The sequence below is a fragment of the Halichondria panicea genome, chromosome 7 (genome assembly GCF_963675165.1).
Source record: "Halichondria panicea chromosome 7, odHalPani1.1, whole genome shotgun sequence".
Lineage (NCBI taxonomy): Eukaryota > Metazoa > Porifera > Demospongiae > Suberitida > Halichondriidae > Halichondria > Halichondria panicea.
In genome coordinates this window covers 6,863,291-6,881,751 of record NC_087383.1, presented here as the reverse complement: position 1 = coordinate 6,881,751, position 18,461 = coordinate 6,863,291, and the positions used below count along the sequence as shown (strand labels likewise).

The window sequence follows — 18,461 nt, the reverse complement described above, 5'->3', positions numbered from 1 at the left end:
TCTTTGCTGTGATCCTAATCCACAGTGCATATAGTACCACTACCTGTTCTCAAATGTTTCAGCATGCCTCCAGTCTGGTTTAGTTTTATTGTTCCTTAGTTGCTGTGCAAGTCATACGTGATAACAACATCACTATATGTACTGCATTATATTTCTGGTTTCTTTATAATCATGTCACCAGCCGAGGGTTTGCACTTTAGTGCTCTAGTTATAGTAGCAATCAAACATTTTTTGGCGCTCGCTCTCAGCACCCTCCTTACTAGCTGCATTTCCTAGAAACACCACTGTGCTCTGACAGGTATAATTATGGTATAGTCTGTGTTTGTATATATAGACTGCTACAGCTGCTCAAAGATCAATGAAGTGCAAACAAGAGTTTCTATAATAATTTATATTAGCCTCGATCCCAGGCCAATCCGTCTCCAATTGAACACTAGGTCGCCTCCTCGGCCTGGTATTGATTGTATCTGGGCGTGTATCTGGGCATGCATGTGCTGTGGTTGCTGTGGTTGCTCAGGTATTCGCTCAAAAAGAGCGAATACCTAAGCAAGGTGGAGCAAATAGAAACACTAATAATTATAGTGTATGTAAGCATACTTACTCCGTAAATCACCGTTAAATCACAAAGAACTCCGTGTCATAGGTATATTCTTTAGCAAGTTTAGTTTGTTATAGATATAGGCTTAGCTAGAGTGTGAGGAGCTGTCTTGTGCGAAGGAAGAAGGATCATCACTCTTGTGAAAGAACAGACCTAGGTTCTCAAGTTTCTGCTATCAGTTGGCTACCTTTGATTGACTCGACTACACAATTTAATACAAACGCTTGATTAGACCATTGATTGCCAGATACACTTGGTAGAGTCTATCCTCAGACTCCGGCCATCGATCTCTTGTATACTATGCTCAGGGGTGTCTACAAGTGGCTGGGCCTGGGATGTATTGTCAAAGTGAGCGATATAAATCAATAATACCATTTCATCATTGGAAATTGTACACTATAGCCTATAGCCCAATCCTTGGTATCTGGATCAAGATATGACATTACGGTACTGGCACTGGTGTTGTGTTAGCCTCCTTCACCGGCCTTCAAGGAAGTGCGGCCTGGGATCGAGGCTAGTTTTGTGTGGACCATCACTGTGAGTTACAAAATGTATAGTGGAATGGTGAATTTAAGTTCTACTAATTAGTATACAGGAGCAAAATGGAACCTTCCCCTCCAACCCCCGTTGTACTCTTCCTAGCTGATGGGTGCGAACTCATTGAAAGAGGATGCCCCAGTGCCACTCGTGTCCTTCCCAAGGGGGCCGATCTTATAGAACTACCTGCACTAAAACTACTGACGTGGAATGGCTCTTTCAACACTTGTGGTTGCTATCCTGACCAGTGACGTCAGGATTCTACTGTCTCTTGATGCACTGTGAACACACAACCTTTGTTATGCCACCTAAAGGCTTAGCAGGCATATCCAACGCAGTATTTATTAAGTCTTTCTGGAAGCTCTTGTTTGAGATCTTCGCTTCTAAACATCTGCATTTATTATGGACGCAGTACTGCTGTGCAGTACACTCTACAGATAACAGTATTAATTTCTAGTGTCATTATATCACTGTATTTTTAGCCAACTGTGATGAACTGGAGATGTTACAGTACATAGCATTCCTCTTGATACTTATACCAGTTTCCGGTCACGCCCAGATACAATCAATACCAGGCCGAGGAGGCGACCTAGCGTTCAATTGGAGACGGATGGGCCTGGGATCGAGGCTAATAATATATAGGCTTCTATAGTAGCGTTTTTTTTTATTGCAATTTTGCGGATTTGCAGTTATAGCTATAATTATAGGTTTATTTACTTGGAATGCCATCGCAGCCTTTCAGAAGAGAGAGTAGCAAAACTCGTCCATGGAGTGCATGTTGCTCTCTACTTAAAGTAGATAATTTTATAGCTCTGCACTATAATTATAATGCTAGCTGGCTTTATTGCATGCAACTATACTACCTAGCTTTTTGTATTAATTGTACCTGTTGTTTTGATGTATTAAATGGGTTCACCTATATAAGTTAGTTAGTTGACTGTTCATAGCAGCTAGCTATAGCTCTACGCAGGCCAGTCTATTATGGGACTTACCCTGGCTGAGAATGCATGGGATTTCCCTATAGTCTTACTGCACAACGTGTGACCGGAAGTGGGCGTAACTCCCAAAAATGTTCGTACTGCGCGCTCGTTAATTTGAAATCCCCCTTTTCTTTTTCCTGGATCTGCTACTAAGACAAGTTCAGTTGGTAGAGCATCAGACTCTTAATCTGAGGATCATGGGTTTGAGCCCCACATTGGATGAAGTTTTGTTCGCTGGTATTGCCCATTCTATATGTGCATGTGCTGAACACCACGGGTGATAATGCAGCGCCAACGCCAATGAAGCTATACTGTACTAGCAGCCTATTACACACATGTATACAGTTACAACAAGTGTTGCAAGCGTGCACTTGCTAATGCCTCTCGCCATGTTTTTGCTTTCGCTCAAAAGTATTACTAGAGTGTTATAGAAGAGATAAGTAATTTGCAATGTGTTTTGATTGTTTCACAAGAAAGTGCATACTGATCGTCTTAAATTGCCTGCAGCCAAACAATGGGAGAAAACCTTTGTCAATTAAGGCATAGTCAGTAGTCTGTGAAAGACAGAAATCAATCACAGAAAGTAATAATAATTATTATCTATAACAAGCAGTCTAAAAAGAGTTATCAGAAAAGGTTGGTTTGTGGCTTACCAGGACCTCAACAAAAAAGAAATTGATTCTGCCAGGATCTGGCGTTCAAAATGGATTCTCTTACACGTGGTATTGAGCGCATGCACATTACATCCAGGAAGAAGGGGTGTGTCTGCAAGTTCCATAATGATTACTAAAATAGCTAGCTTCTTTAGCAGCTCTTTCTTACTCTTGTATAGCTAACAAAAAGCTAGCGCTTTAGTGCAAGGCTAACTCGAATAGAAAGTTTGTGCAAACAGATGATGCTATGAAAGATTCCTGAAGAGACTGCAACAGCCTTCAATGTGAGTCAAACTAGCCATAACTCGAGAATGTTTGCTAATCCACGAATCAAAATCCATGAGAACGTGACTAGAAGCCTATTGTTTTTGTCGCATTACAAGTAACCGTTGAGCAGTTGCAGCTGGAACAGACACACACACAGTCAGCTTTACCGTATCCCTCGTGCGGCTACGCCTCGAGGCATAATTATACACATGCTGTGAAAAAATAGTTGAGAAATGATTGTTGCTAAAAAGGATGCTGAAAGTTTGATGTCTATAATTATAATTATTATTGTCACTCAGCAAATTCAATAATGACTCTTGCAGCTATATAGAACGCTATAGCGTTCTAATGCAGAGCTATATAATAAGAAGATGTAATTATACTCAACGAATTTTGCTACGCTAGAGTCTGCAGTCTGCAATAAAATTCAGTGAATTTTAGGCGTGACAAATCAGAGAAAAGCAGAACAGAAGAACGGTGTAGATCATTCATAGCCTTCAATGTATTACTATAAGCAAAACTATAGTCGAAGCATTATTAATTTTTGTAAATCCACTGAATATGACTTAGTCTGTCTAGAAGCCTCTTATTCTTATACACTTATTGAGCAGTTGTATATCACTCTACACAGACACACGCACAAACACACTACTGTATACCTCGCTGCGTATCCATACCTGAGGCATATAATTATAGCGTAGTATTCGTTGTACTGAGTTATGATGCCTCTGTGTGCTCGCACAGCGAGGTATATACGCTGATGTGTGAGTGTGTGTGTGTGTGTGTGTGAAAGGAAAACACAAAGTCCAAGAAAGTTATCACACATGCAGGCTAATTTTGCAAGTTACCTTGCCTTGGTTTTTTAAAACGAAGTACCTGATAGCTATATATACTCTGTATAGGAGTATATGTCCTACCATATCCTTTGGGAAGTTTCTGCTACATCTGACATCGACAAGCATTGAATAGAGGAATAGAGTCAGAGTTCACTTCTTCATGTTCATTCTCTTGTCATGCTTTAATCATAATTATTATTCGTGCATTAGTTTATAACATTGTTGTCAATAAAATATTCATACTATGTATTAAAATTAAAATACAATAAGATTTGTCATAGAGCGAAGTGTAAACCTCAATTTGAGGCCGCGGGTGGGCGTATATTCGAATGAAAACTCGCCGTTCGCGATTAAACGCCCAGTCAGGACTCTAATAAGCCTAGACTTCCTGCTGGGCGTATTTTCTCGAGGATACGGTATAGCCTCCTTCACTGGCCTCCCCTGAAGAGAAAAAAAACGAAACTGCATGCCTTCAATGTGAGTTTTTTTATGTAGACTATCCAGAGCAAAGCTTTAACGTTGCTTGAGGAGGCTTGTAGAAACTCTTGGTTTCAGAGTCTTCTTTAAATGTGTTAATAATTATAGCCTAGCTTGCATAATGCTTAGCACTATTCTAAATCAGTTATATGCCCTTAGTATAACACCCTTGCTATATATGCTTGGGATGCTACAGCCTCAGGCCTTCGGATATCAAAACCAGAGACCTTGGACTCAGCCAATATTTATGACGTTGTAACGGATTGGAGTTGCACTCGACGAATTTCTTGTTTCTACGCTTTTCATGCTTTTCCTGCCAATCATACGTTCACAATGTTTCACAGAGCAAAATTAGTTTTTTAGTTAGATTCCCTTTCTTTCTTCAGTACAGAAGTATTATACGTTTCGAAAATGTGAAAAAATGCCTAAGAGGAATGTCAAGAAGCAGAGAAGAGAAGACAGGACTGGAATAAATACCCATTATAATTATGATAAAATAACAGCCATGTGTACTGCATGTGTACTTTGAAGAGCATTGTTCAGGCCTTCATACAGAAAAAAATTGACAGGGGGGAGAAAATCAACATTTCAGAAAAAATGGGATGCTCGGCGATTATCCGTATCTTGGGGGATCTGCGAAATTGTTGTGTTTATTAATTAGAGACTGTCGTACATCGCATCTTAATTCATTCTTAAGAGTTATTAAGTACTAATAGTATTGTGGAATGTCATAAAAAATGCAGAAATCCAATTGCCTAGGTTGAATGGCACTATAGATAAAAGCCATAGCCTGAGCGACACAAGCCTTTCTCACTAAAGAAGGTCGCTCTTAATTGAATCGCCCTCTGTACTAATACAGATAGTTATACTGACTTTGAAGAAGAAATTGTGGACGTACGGAACAGAAAGAGTATATAGAAGAATAGCAGTTTAATTAAAGTAGCTTCGTAAAGAACTCATTATTGTTGTTATAAAACACTCTTTGTTTGGTTAATTGGTGTGTAACAGGCCGTAACACAGTATGTTATGGCCTATATTTCAATACAATTGCCAGGGGGGGCGAGCGCCCCCCCTGTGCCCCCCCCCCTCTATGAAGCCCTGGTGTTGCAAGAGTATATATGGAGGCCTAACCCAGTGTCTATTATGGTTAATCTAGCCAGTGCATGCATGCATCTAGCATAATAGTTATTATAATTATAGCATACATTACCTGAGGTGGGAATGGAGAGTTGAAGGTTATACTATACACTTGCACTGTATCACAGCCACGCACATGCCATGTAAGTCACCATGTATTGTTGTTGCACCAGTTGCCATCACAGTACCTTATTGCTGTTATTATTCTACTGTTGAACATCTTCAATACTACAAGCTCCACGCTTTTGGGTCAAACTGATCGTTACCCCAAACTGGTTATTTTCTACACATAGCTATAGTTGTTAAATAGAACTGTACATCTATTTCAGGAAAAAAGTAAATTTTTTTGCTTCTGGTTGACAAAACAACCGCATGTCGCGTGTACAGATTCATCCTGCATTTTGGTTGCTATAACCAATAAATGCTTTATACCATGGATACTGATGACTATATCACTCGTCCGTGTGCCTAGTATAACTGTCACTCGTGCCTTGCAGGCAGTCGTGCATTTACTGGCACAGACTCGTGATAATCTTCAGTATTATAATATCTATGGATAATATTATCATAACAGATAAATAAGCCATTATTTTCAGTCAGTAATTTGATGTTGCCTTTCCCTGCGGAGAGAGAGCAGGTTTAATAATACAATAGACAACTATTAATCGATCCTTTGTTGTACAACTTATACTTGTGCTATAATACTTCTTTTAATTACATACATTTTGTTATGACATCATTATATTTCTAGGGAGGAGGGTCCCAGGACGCCCTCCCTCTCTACGAAACCCTGCCAGTATTAGTGAATGATGCATGATGGGGGAATTGCGTATAATTATAATAAGAAAAGTGGAGCCTTAGAGGTCATCTGCCTCGTGAAAGTGAACGAGGTCGATCTTGGTATCATTTTGAAGCTTAGAGAATGCTTTATCCGATTCAACAATAAAAATTAACTCGGATATACCCGCGTTAAGGGTTGTTTTCCTAGGCCCTGTCACATATAATATTATATATAGTTTCTTTCCGTATTAATTTAACAAATACTTGTCTCCTGTGAAACTGTGGCTTATGCTCTCTATTGCGTTGTCGAGAAGACTTGCTGGCTAGCTTTGGCCCTCTGTGGTGTTGTCGACACACTAGTTTGAAGCCAGAAGAAGCTTTCATTTGTAAAAACCAAATCACGACCATCCAACCATCATAAAAGTAGTTTCAGACTAGTGTGCAAGCCTTCTCGACAACACCATAGTAGTGGCGGATCCAGGGGGAGATCCCAGGGTGCCATGGGTCCCCCCTTTCAGTATAGCTATTGTGGCTTTACTATAGCTACCAGCTAGCTATTTTATCAGTTTTGTAGCTATTGTAATACATTTTGATTCAATGATTGTACCTGCATGTTGTTTTGATGCACCAACTGCCAAAGGAGTGTTCAGGTTAGCCTAGGTTAGCTAGTTGACTGTTCGTACTTCCATGTATAGAAGTCCCTGCACGGCATACTATATAGCACTGATCATGGTGGATCATTTTCCGCTTTTACATTTAGATCTACTACTGTCCTCCACGAGGCATCAGCACCCGCGGTGTTTTCATTGGTTATGGTTTCTAAGACAATGTGCTGTACATTCCTGACTATAGCCTCGAGATCAGGCCGATTACAATACGGCTTGGTATCTATTGCCAAGGTATCTATTGGTATCTATTGGTGCACATGCACAAACTGAGTTCCCCAGAATCTAAGGATTTGTTCTACGTTAGGAAACCTTTGTAAAATTAATTATAACTATAATAATAGTTCGTTTACAAATACTTTGTCTCCGTGGCTTATGCCCTCTATTCCGTTGTTGAGGAGGCTTGCACATCATTCTGAAGCCAGAAGAGGCTATCTCTACAATGGTCGTATTGTCCTAGTTAATTTGGAAGCACAAATTTAAAGATTTTCCATGGTCTGTACAGAAAATAAGTTCAAACATTCCGACCATACGACCATTATAGAGGTAGATGAGAGCTAGCCTCTTCTGGTTTCAGACTATAATTATAGTGTGCAAATAAGCCTTCCTAATAGAGGGCCACAGCTAGCTAGCTAATCTTCACAATGGGCATACAATAGATAGTACATGGGCGTGGACGGACCACACCTATATATATTATACCATGGCCATGCAAGCCGTATTTTAATCGGCCTGGATTCGAGGCTAATTCCTGGCATGCGCACCACTATAGGAGCTGTGACCAGGGATGGACTAACTCCACTGGGACTGGCAGTCAGTAGGGGACACCTGAACACTATCAAGTACCTCATCATGAAATGCAATGCGGCTGTTAATGGTAAGTTAGTATAGTAATACAATTATTATTATTTTGTGCATGCTGTATACCGGGTTGTCAAATACTAACAATTTAAATAGGTTGTACATTTATGAACACCTTGCTAACCTAGCTACTGGTATGTACAGTATGCCTTGATTCCTTGATAAGAGGTATAGGGCCTGCACTGGTAACTGTTATTATAGTTACTTAATTGTTAGTGTATAACAATTAAAACATGAGTGTATACGGAAACCCATGTGGTGGTTATAGCTATTATTAATATAATAAAAAGGATGGACGTTCTGATGATCAAAGAGTTATTCAAGTGTATCTAGCCTGTATACATGCATGTAATTATTATAGTAGCAATTAAACATTTTTTTTTTGCGCTCGCTCTCAGCACCCTCCTTACTAGCTGCATTTCTTAGAAACACCACTGTGCTCGGAGAGGTATATATAATTATGGTTACAGCTGCTCAAGGATCAATGAAGTGCAAACAAGAGTTTCTATTGCAGCCCAATATTATTTTCAGAAGAGTGCATAGCAAAACTCGTCCATGGAGTGTTGCTACTTTATATACTTAGTATAGATATAGCTCTGCATTATAATTATAACGCTATAGCTAGCTATTATGGCTTTAGGGCAACTACCACCTAGCTTTTTGTAGTGATTGTACCTGTTGTTTTGATGTATCAATGGGTTCACCTATAAGTTAGTTAGTTGACTGTTCATAGCAGCTAGCTAGCTCTATAGGCAGGTCTATTATGTGACTTATACCTTGCATGGCTGAGAATGCATGGGATTTTCCCTATAGTCTTACTGCACAACGTGTAACCGGAAGTGGGCGTAACTCCCAAAAATGTTCGTACTGCACGCTCGTTAATTTGAAATCCCCTTTTCTTTTTCTTGGATCTGCTACTAAGTCAAGTTCAGCTGGTAGAGCATCAGACTCTTAATCTGAGGATCATGGGTTTGAGCCCCATGCACATTGGATGAATTTTTGTTCGCTGGTATTGCCCCTTCTATGTGCATATGCTCAATGAAAACACCACGGGTGATAATGCAGCGCCAATGCCAATGAAGCTATACAGTACTAGCAGACTATTATACACTTACAACGAGTGTTGCAAGCGCGTGCTCTGTGCTATAATTCCTCTCACCGTGTTTTGCTTTCGCCAAAAAGTACAGTTGAATTAGGCAAAGTTAAGAATAGTAAGAGAGAATTCAAGCACAGAAAGTAGTATCTACAACAATTAGAAGAGAATAATCATAATCATCTATCATGATTATATATCTGAGTCTGCATGAGTCTGAGATGAGAAGAAAAGACTTAATGTGTACATGCATAATATGTTATAGTTATTGACTGGTTGACTAGTAATTATGGCTTATAACCAACCAATGCCGAGGGCGTAGCCCGAGGCTGAGGTTGGTTATAAACCATAATTACTAGGCAACCAGTCAACAACTGATTTACTTACTGCAAAAACAGCAAAACAGTCATTTGAACATCAATGGAGACAGTCAAGCTTGCTCTCACAGCCACTTTTGTGCCTCAGAATATGCAGTTAGAACAGTTACAGCTGTCAAGTATGAGAGCTAGCTACTTCTCCAAGCAGCTAGGTTCTACTGGAAGCCATAAACTTTGACAAACCCGCCCACCAATATCAGCAGCTGCCGTTTCAATTTGCATGTTCGCGATTAAACGCCCAGTAGAAACTCTTGGTTTCAGAGTCTTCTTTAAATGTGTTAATAATTATAGCCTAGCTTGCTTAGTACTATTCTAAATCATATGCCCTTAGTAGCACCCTCGCTATAATTATGCTTGGGATGCTACAGCCTCATGCCTTCGGATCTCAAAACCAGAGACCTTGGACTCAGCCAATATTTATGACGTTGTAACGGATTGGAGTTGCACTCGCCGAATTTCTTGTTTCTACACTTTTCATGCTTTTCCTGCCAATCATACGTTCACAATGTTTCACAGTGCAAATTAGTTATTTAGTTCGATTCCCTTTCTTTCTTCAGTACAGAAGTATTATACGTTTCGAAAATGTGAAAAAATGCCTAAGAGGAATGTCAAGAAGCAGAGAAGAGAAGACAGGACTGGAATAAACACCCATTATAATCATAATAAAATGACAGCCATGTTTACTGCATGTGTATAGATGTACTTTGAAGAACAGTGTTCAGGCCTTCATACAGAAAAAAATTGACAGGGGGGAGAAAATCAACATTTCAGAAAAATGGGAGGCTCGGCGAATATCCGTATCTTGGGGGATCTGCGAAATTGTTGTGTTTAGAGACTGTCGTACATCGCATCTTAATTCATTCTTAAGAGTTATTAAGGAATGTCATAAAAAATGCAGAAATCTAATTGCCTAGGTTGAATGGCATGCACTATAGATAAAAGCCATAGCCTGAGCGACACAAGCCTTTCTCACTTAATGAAGGTCGCTCTTTATTGAATCGCCCTCTGTACTTATACAGAAATAGTGACTTTGAAGAAGAAATTGTGTGGACGTATGGAACAGAAAGAGTATATATAATTATCATAGAAGATTAGCAGTTTAATTAAAGTAGCTTCGTAAAGAACTCATTATTGTTGTTATAAAACACTCTTTGTTTGGTTAATTGGTGTGTAACAGGCCGTAACACAGTGCGTTATGGCCCATATTTTCAATACAATTGCCAGGGGGGGCGCTCGTTCCCCCCCCCTCTATGAAGCCCTGGTGTTGCAAGAGTATATAATTATGGAGGCCTAACCCAGTGTCTAGTATGGTCGATCTAGCCAGTGCATACATCTAGCATAATATTATAATTATATAGCATACATTACCTGAGGTGATATAATGGAGAGTTGAAGGTTATAATTATAATTATACCCTTGCACTGTATCACAGCCACGCACGTGCCATGTGACATTGCTGGGCATTCATTTTAAAGATGGTGGAATTGCGTAGATATAAGACAAGTGGAGCCTTATGGAGGTACTATTATATACAACTGGTGCAACAACAAAACTAGTCTCATGAATCAGCCGCCGTTCTTTTGGAACCACCGTCTGAGCACTCTTGTCATGAAGTCATTTCAAAATGGAATGTTGATTGCTCACAAAACCAATGGAATGTAATCGTGATCTTACGCCCACACATATTTCCTAATTGTTATACAAATCGCCAAGCGAAGGCATCTCTCTCTACTTGTGTTTTGCTGTGGTGCTAAATCTGTGCCCAAGGACCCTTGCTTGCCTTGCTTATGCTTCGTAGCAGCTTCTATGTATGAAGTGTTTACCATGCGTAATGCATGCGTAATGATTATCCAAATGCGTTGAGCAAAGTGCAGTTCTTTGCTGCCTCCAAGTTCATCACCTGACTGGACTTCTGCAATTTGATTGGTCAAGACGGAATTTCGTCTTGGCACATAAAACGATGACAAGAGTGCTCAGACAGTGGTTCCAAAAGAACGGCGGCTGATTCATGAGACTACAACAAAACATGATGACTTAAGTAATGAACTGTAGGTGTTGTTCTGTATAATTATTTTTGTGTGCAATGTATAGGAACATAGGTTTCATGGCTCCTGAAGCTGTCTCCTGCCATGATGTAACCACTGGAGAACTGATATTCTAGACCATTCCAGCATAACTATATAATTATGTTTTGTATTTAAGTCACCATGTATTGTTGTTGCACCAGTTGCCATCACAGTACCTTATTGCTGTTATTATTCTACTGTTTAACATCTTCAATACTACAAGCTCCACGCTTTTGGGTCAAACTGATCGTTACCCCAAACTGGTTATTCTCTACACATAGCTATAGTTGTTAAATAGAACTGTACATCTATTTCAGGGAGAAAGTAAATTTTGTTGCTTCTGGTTGACAAAACAATCGCATGTCGCGTGTACAGATTCATCCTGCATTTTGATTGCTATAACCTTTATACCATGGATACTGATGACTATATCACTCGTCCGTGTGCCTAGTATAACTGTCACTCGTGCTTTGCAGGCAGTCGTGCATTTACTGGCACCATAATTATAGATAGAGTAGAAAAGGGATTGGAAACGGAAGTGATTCACGTGATGTTTTACAATAAGTCATACGTAGTGGCTCTGGGACCATCCGTGTATCTCCTCATAACTCCCGCAAAATCCCGGGAAACTTATTGTGTCCAATGCATACATCTCAGAGCTACCCCCATTACTGAATCACATGCCCCCTGATAGTAGGTATCAATTAGAAACAAAGAAAATAATTATAATCTCGATTGTCGTGAAGTAGCTAGAGGTATACACAGCGCTTTTTCATGCTTGTGTTCCTATAGTACCTTTGATATAGCTAAGGCTTTGTACTAAATAGTGTCCTGTGTCCCAAATCCAAATGGCCTCAAGTATTAGAGAAAGTTGATGTTTAGCAGCAGAACTGCTCGTGGACTTCTTACAGAGAGCAAAACAATTCTCATGAATTATTCATGTTTAGCCCTCGTGTTAAAAAGTAAGCCTCGATTAAAACCGCGGAGATACACGGATGGTACTTCAAGGGTACTTCCGTTTCCAATCCCTCTTCTACTCTATCTATCCTGGCACAGACTCGTGATAATCTTCAGTATTATAATATCTATGGATAATGTCATAATAACAGATAAAATTAATAAGCCATTATTAATTTTGTCCAGTCAGTAATTTTATGTTGCCTTTCCCTGCAGAGAGAGAGCAGGTTTAATAATACAATAGCGCAGTATACAACTATTAATCCTATGTTGTACAACTTATACATGTACTATAATACTTCTTTTAATTACATACAATTTGTTATGACATCATTATATTTCTAGGGAGGAGGGTCCCAGGACGCCCTTCCTCTCTACGAAACCCTGCCAGTATTAGTAAATGATGCATGATGGGGGAATTGCGTAGATAATAAGAAAAGTGGAGCCTTAGAGGTCATCTCCCTCGTGAAAGTGAACGCAATTCTGAGAAAAACGCCCATTGTCCAAGTTGTATAGTCGACTAGAAGCTGTATCCTGAACTAATCCGATTTTTAATTGCCTTAATGGTTGTAATTTGTTTTAAAAGAGTGGGAACAATCACTGCATAATCACTGCATGCCTGTAACTGTATTACTGCATGGATTTAGTGGAGATAGTTATACTAAGTAATAGTCAGTCAGACGAAACACGATGAAATTTGAAAATAGTGCAATTTTTTATCAGGTATAGCTATATAATTGTACTGCCTGTCTAAGCTCTATAGTTGCTTCAAACGGTTGTCACACTCTTCTTCTGCTATAATTATAGTGGCGCATGTTTCCTCTTCTGATACACTGGAGCACACTGGAGCATGATATAGAAAGCAAGCACATGCATGCTGTTTATCCTTCAGCCATTTTCAAAACGGATTGCTGGTTGTCAATTAACGTTTTTTTTGTCTTTTTTTTTGTTTTTTTTGAAAATCTTTTAGTAGCCTTCTGCAAGCTCTCCTGGTTACTGGCACAGACACGTGATAATCTTCAGTATATCCATAGGATCATATCATAATAATTATAATAATTAAATTTTATATGGAGAAAAGGCCATTTTGTCCAGTCAGTATTTTGATGTTGCCTTTCCCGAGAGCAGGTCAAAAAATAATGTTATAATTGAAAACGTTATAATAATTATAGCACAATAATTATACAACTATTAATCCTATAATTATGTTGTACAACTTATACTTGTGCTATAATACTTCTTTTAACCCTTTAACCGTCGGATTCTTAATTAACAGTGAAGTGAAATGTCTGTAAATTCTCTATCGGGTTTCCAGAGCAATAAAATGCCTAGCAACCATATACCAATAGAATGCCCATACAACAAGGAATAAAAATTAATGGTGCAACATGTGTTGCCATAACAACTACGGTTATTACGCTCACCCGTTTTTATCATTTTAAATGCTCGGCCAGCGGTGAGATAAAATCCAAAAATTTTTTTTTATCGATCAGCCTATCATACGGTATAAAGGCTTGACTAAGCTTGATTTTCACATCATATGAATGTAACAGTGCTAAGATATATCAATTTGAAGTACAATACGTACATGTATTACTATATCGGTGAACGATCTATGAAATTTACAAGCTCAAATAAAGACTGTTCATTACTGCTAATTCTATTTTAGCTATAATATACTCACTACTGATACTCTAGCTATACTATACTACTTGCCAGAGTCACACAGTGAGCCCTCTCCTGGTCTTTCACCGTCCTGGTCCATAGCGCTAGCGTCTAGGTCCATGTCATGCATGTCCTCAGTCCCAGACAGTTCATCAGCGTCTGGCATAAAGCTGGTAGCCTTTGGGAGGTATCCTACTATCCCCTCTCCTTCATAGGCACTGTCATCACCAGAGGAGACATCGCCATTGCTGTCCTCAAGCTGTTCAAGCACATCAGCACAAGTAAACAACCTAGCCATAGCTATAAACTTCGTGCGATAAGATGCTAATGAAATTTTAACATAGCAACGTGGCTTGGAAATTTCTAGACTAAATTGCACGTGATTCTACAGCTCTTCTTGTATACAGGGATGTGCGTAGTTCGAGCTACTTCCTAAGTATCACAGAATTAGAATTTCGCAAAAAAAAGTCACTATTGCGATCGTGGCCCGTGGCGGTTAAAGGGTTAAAATATATTTTGTTATAACATCATTATATTTCTAGGGGGGAGAGTCCCAAGACGCCCTCCCTCTCTACGAAACCCTACCAGTATTAGTGATGCTCGCAAACATTTTAGTTACATTAACTTGCTAATTTCAGTCCATTCTTGCATGGCACATGTATAATACAATGGAACCTCTGTTAAAAACCACCTCCCAATAAAGCTATAATTATAACGGCCAGGCACCCATGTCCCAAATGAACAGTTTGTGCATGTATAAAACGTATATAGTCACAGTCAGATTTCCATTGTATACGTACCGTATAGTGGGAAATATTCGTGAGTTCCAACATTTCGCATTCTTCAAAGGCAGAGCCGTTAACATGAAAATTAACCCTTTCCCGGCTTTAATTAAAACAAAATAATACAGAATAAATACATGTTTTTCTTTAAAAATCCATATCTTATGAACCGTACATTGAAATCACTCGTAACTATTTCCTACAGGTAGCCCAGACCCCGGGGGTACCATGACATCATCATCGTTACCTAGCAACTGACCACCCCCAACTAATTAGCGATTGTTTACAAACATTCACAATTATGTACACAAACAATAATATTATTATACGAAGGCACAAAGTGACTATAGACACTAAGTAAGTGTTTTCAATGTTCTCACGGTGACATAGTTCGATCAGGATCTGCCGAAACTTCTCTGCGAGGTCGTATCAGCAGACGCCCTTTTCCCGGGAAACGTTCTTCACCTACACATACGTTTACAAGTTCAATGGTGGCTCATGATATCCACTGCTGTACTAACTAGCCTAAGCAAACCTATACTGAAGCTATCAGAATACAGTAGGTTGTACAAATGCTACTCTAGACTTACCAGATCCAGAAACTTGGTCCAGCTCCTTCAGGCTCCTCAGGCTCTTTATTTTTTAGCTTGAGGTAGCTTCCTACCTAGCTACGATCCCAGTCACTGTCCTCTCACTCTACAAGGTCATAAGCATCGATATTCTCACTGTCTAGCAGCTCTAGAGCCCCACTGAGGTTGTACTACAAAGATCTTGAAGTCATCATCAAACGGTCACTTTTCTTTCGACGGTACTGCACAAAGCGTACCTCAAAGCAAGATGTTGAAAATACCACGTGAAAGAGCAGCTCAATGCGCATGTGCTGGCACCTACAGTGTGTGCATAGCTCCAACACAGCCTGCACAGCAAATTTTTGAAAAATCTCGGTCCGCTGGACGACATATGTCGTCCAAAGCCGGGAAAGGGTTAAAACTGTGATACTCCCACGCATTCATGCACTGGTATTTCACACTCAAAGAGCTCTTGGTGGGTGTGGTTTCCTGAAATTGAAACACGAATATAGCAACCCACAAACATTTATTCTGAGGGCTCTCGAGCCAAAATTAACAGCAAAATTAACTGCACAAAATTAATATCCCGCTATAATTATTATGACATTGTAATGTATTATCGCTTCATGAATTTACAAGCATGCATGCAGTAGTATACTAACGTCAGCAGTTTCAACATGTCCTTCAGTAATATAAATGGAAAATTAATACAATGATAATAATAGTTTGCTACCTCCTCAAACACACACACATAGCTGGCCAGGTGAAGCCACTCTCTCTTGCACGGAACAAGGAAATCATTCAACTCTTGTTGCAACACGGGGCTACTGCCGAAGATGCTTATGCCTATCATCGCAAAGCTCTTGGTAAAGTGTTTTCAAAGGATCCCCTGAAAAACCCAGTGAAGATGCTTGTTATCGGCCACAGTGGGGAAGGAAAGAGCACTCTCATTGAAGCAATGGAACACGAGCCAACTGCACTCACATCTCTAGTCAACATCTTCATCTCTCCTAAAGAAGTCGATGGAGTCAGCGAGAAAACAGCCGGAATCATCCCTCAATTATTCAAGAGCCGTGTCTTTGGAGATGTGTTGGTGTGCGACTTTGCTGGTCAAGAGGTCTACTACAGCAGTCACGCTGCCATTATCAAGTCAGCAGTTGATGCGTGTCAACCCATTATTGTCCTAGTCCTAGGGCTCCATAAAGATGACACCTTTACCACTCACTCTGTCTCCTATTGGTTGGGCATCATTGCCAATCAGTGTGCCAGTATGGAGGGGAAAGCACCACTCATTGTGGTAGGTAGCCATGCTGATTGCTTAACTGACGAACGGAAGATTTCAAAGAAAGAAGAGATTGTTTTGGAAGCTGTTTCGAGATATCCGACCCTGGATCTGCTGAAGTTCATTCCCATGGATAATCGCTACTCCAACTCTAGTGGCATGAAGATACTGCGAGCCACTGTCGGCCCTGCTTGCGCCAGCATTCGATCAACGTTGGCTGTTTCTTTAAATGCACACATGTTTCTGATTTACCTTGTTGGTAAGGATGAGATTGCGTTATCACTGGAGCAAGTTCAGCAACGAATAAAAGAGGAATCCAGTCAAGCTCTCTCCAAGAACCACAGAGAAGTTCTACCATTCATTCCGACAACCGTTCCTCTTCTGGTTGAAATCTGTGTTCAGCTCAATGACAAAGGTCACATCCTCTTCCTACACAACACCAGCTCACCAGAGAAGAGCTTCATTGTCATCAAGAAACAAGAGCTCCTAGGTAACATTAATGGCTCCATATTTGCTCCAAAAGATTTTGATCAGCACTGTCAACTCTCCACAAGCACTAGTACTGGTGTTGTACCTTGCTCCAAGCTGGCTGCTCAATTCCCTAACTTGGATACTGACATGCTCACTGGATTTTTGGTTTATCTTGAGTTTGCTGTGCCCATTGAAGACCCGGAAGTCCTCCGTCTTATCAATCAGCACCGAAGAGGTGATGGAGAATCTGTAACACCTGACGAGAAATATCTCTTCTGTCCCGCCCTCATCGAGTTAGAAGTTGATAAAACGATTTTCAAGCATCGAGACGACCTTGCTTATCATTTTGGCTGGGTGATGTCATGCTCTCACAAGGACCAGTTTCTAGACGCTCGATTTCTACATGTTCTTCTGCTTCGATTATCCCTCTCGCTTGGTCATGCTCCGGTGATCAAAGCTCATATCCCCTCCCTACAACATCACTGCTCGGTCTGGAAGACTGGTGTTTGCTGGAGCACTGATGACGGTATCAAAGTTTTGGTGGAGGTCGTTGACAAGAAAAAAGTTGTCGTTTTGATTCAAGCTCACCATCTTTCACTGGATCTCTTCAAGCTGCGCTCTACTGTGATGAAGAAAGTTGTTGACACCTCCACTGAGTTATGCTCTACTGTAGTCACTGAGGAGGCCCTCCTTCCTCCTCACAGTGTGACATACCCTCTGGAAGATACACACGTCTTTGATCTCAAGTCCCTCGCTAAAAGCGTAAGCAACCAAAAAATGTTTGTCGTATCAACTAAAACAGCAAAGAACTTGCGATTGAGTGATCTGCTCCAAGCTGAAGTGTACGCTGATCTCGGTGAGAATATTCTACAGCTTCTGTTCAATCCAGCACACAAGGAATTGTCTGATCGATTCATCTCGGCCCTTGCAACTTGTTGGAACAAGAATCCTCGACTGGCTGATATCGTACGCACAGCTATTACTGAGAATGCCAGCGCTGCATTTCAGGAGTTCAATAATCTCAATGATGTTCTAAAAGTCTGGAAAAGCACCGGAGATTCCAGTGGTGAAGCACTGAGAAGAATTTTGGATCCACTTAGTGTGTTTGTTGGACGAAACCCTCTCGTGAGTTGAAATGATTGCTTGGTTACGTTGATGTGTGCATCGCAATTAATCTTTTCTTGCTGCATGAGGTATTGAATTATTACACGCCTTCATGTATATAGTGTTTTGATTTGCTAATTATTAATTTTGGTCTCTATAATTATAGGAACTGGCTGGTGTTGCTGCTAAGGAGACTAGTGATGATCTACTACCATCCACCACACCAACACCAAACTGTCCAAGCACAGGTATACTTCTGAATGTATGTTGGAACAATTTTACTTGGTGCATGTATATAGGATGT

At 40.1% G+C, this 18,461-nt stretch overlaps 1 protein-coding gene and 1 long non-coding RNA gene across 2 annotated transcripts in view; one reads left to right on the top strand and one right to left on the bottom strand.

Annotated features, from left to right (window-relative positions):
• LOC135338445 (uncharacterized) overlaps positions 1 to 18,461 on the top strand; it is a 127,177-nt gene that overhangs the window by 13,685 nt on the left and 95,031 nt on the right. The window lies entirely within an intron of this gene.
• Positions 14,818 to 18,461, bottom strand: part of LOC135338601 (uncharacterized) — a 74,688-nt gene continuing 71,044 nt past the window's right edge. Inside the window, exons 3-4 of the long non-coding RNA XR_010395636.1 lie at positions 15,322 to 15,467; positions 14,818 to 15,196 (exon numbers count right to left, since the gene is read on the bottom strand). This is a non-coding gene — a long non-coding RNA (uncharacterized LOC135338601). The remainder of the gene's footprint in view (positions 15,197 to 15,321; positions 15,468 to 18,461) is intronic.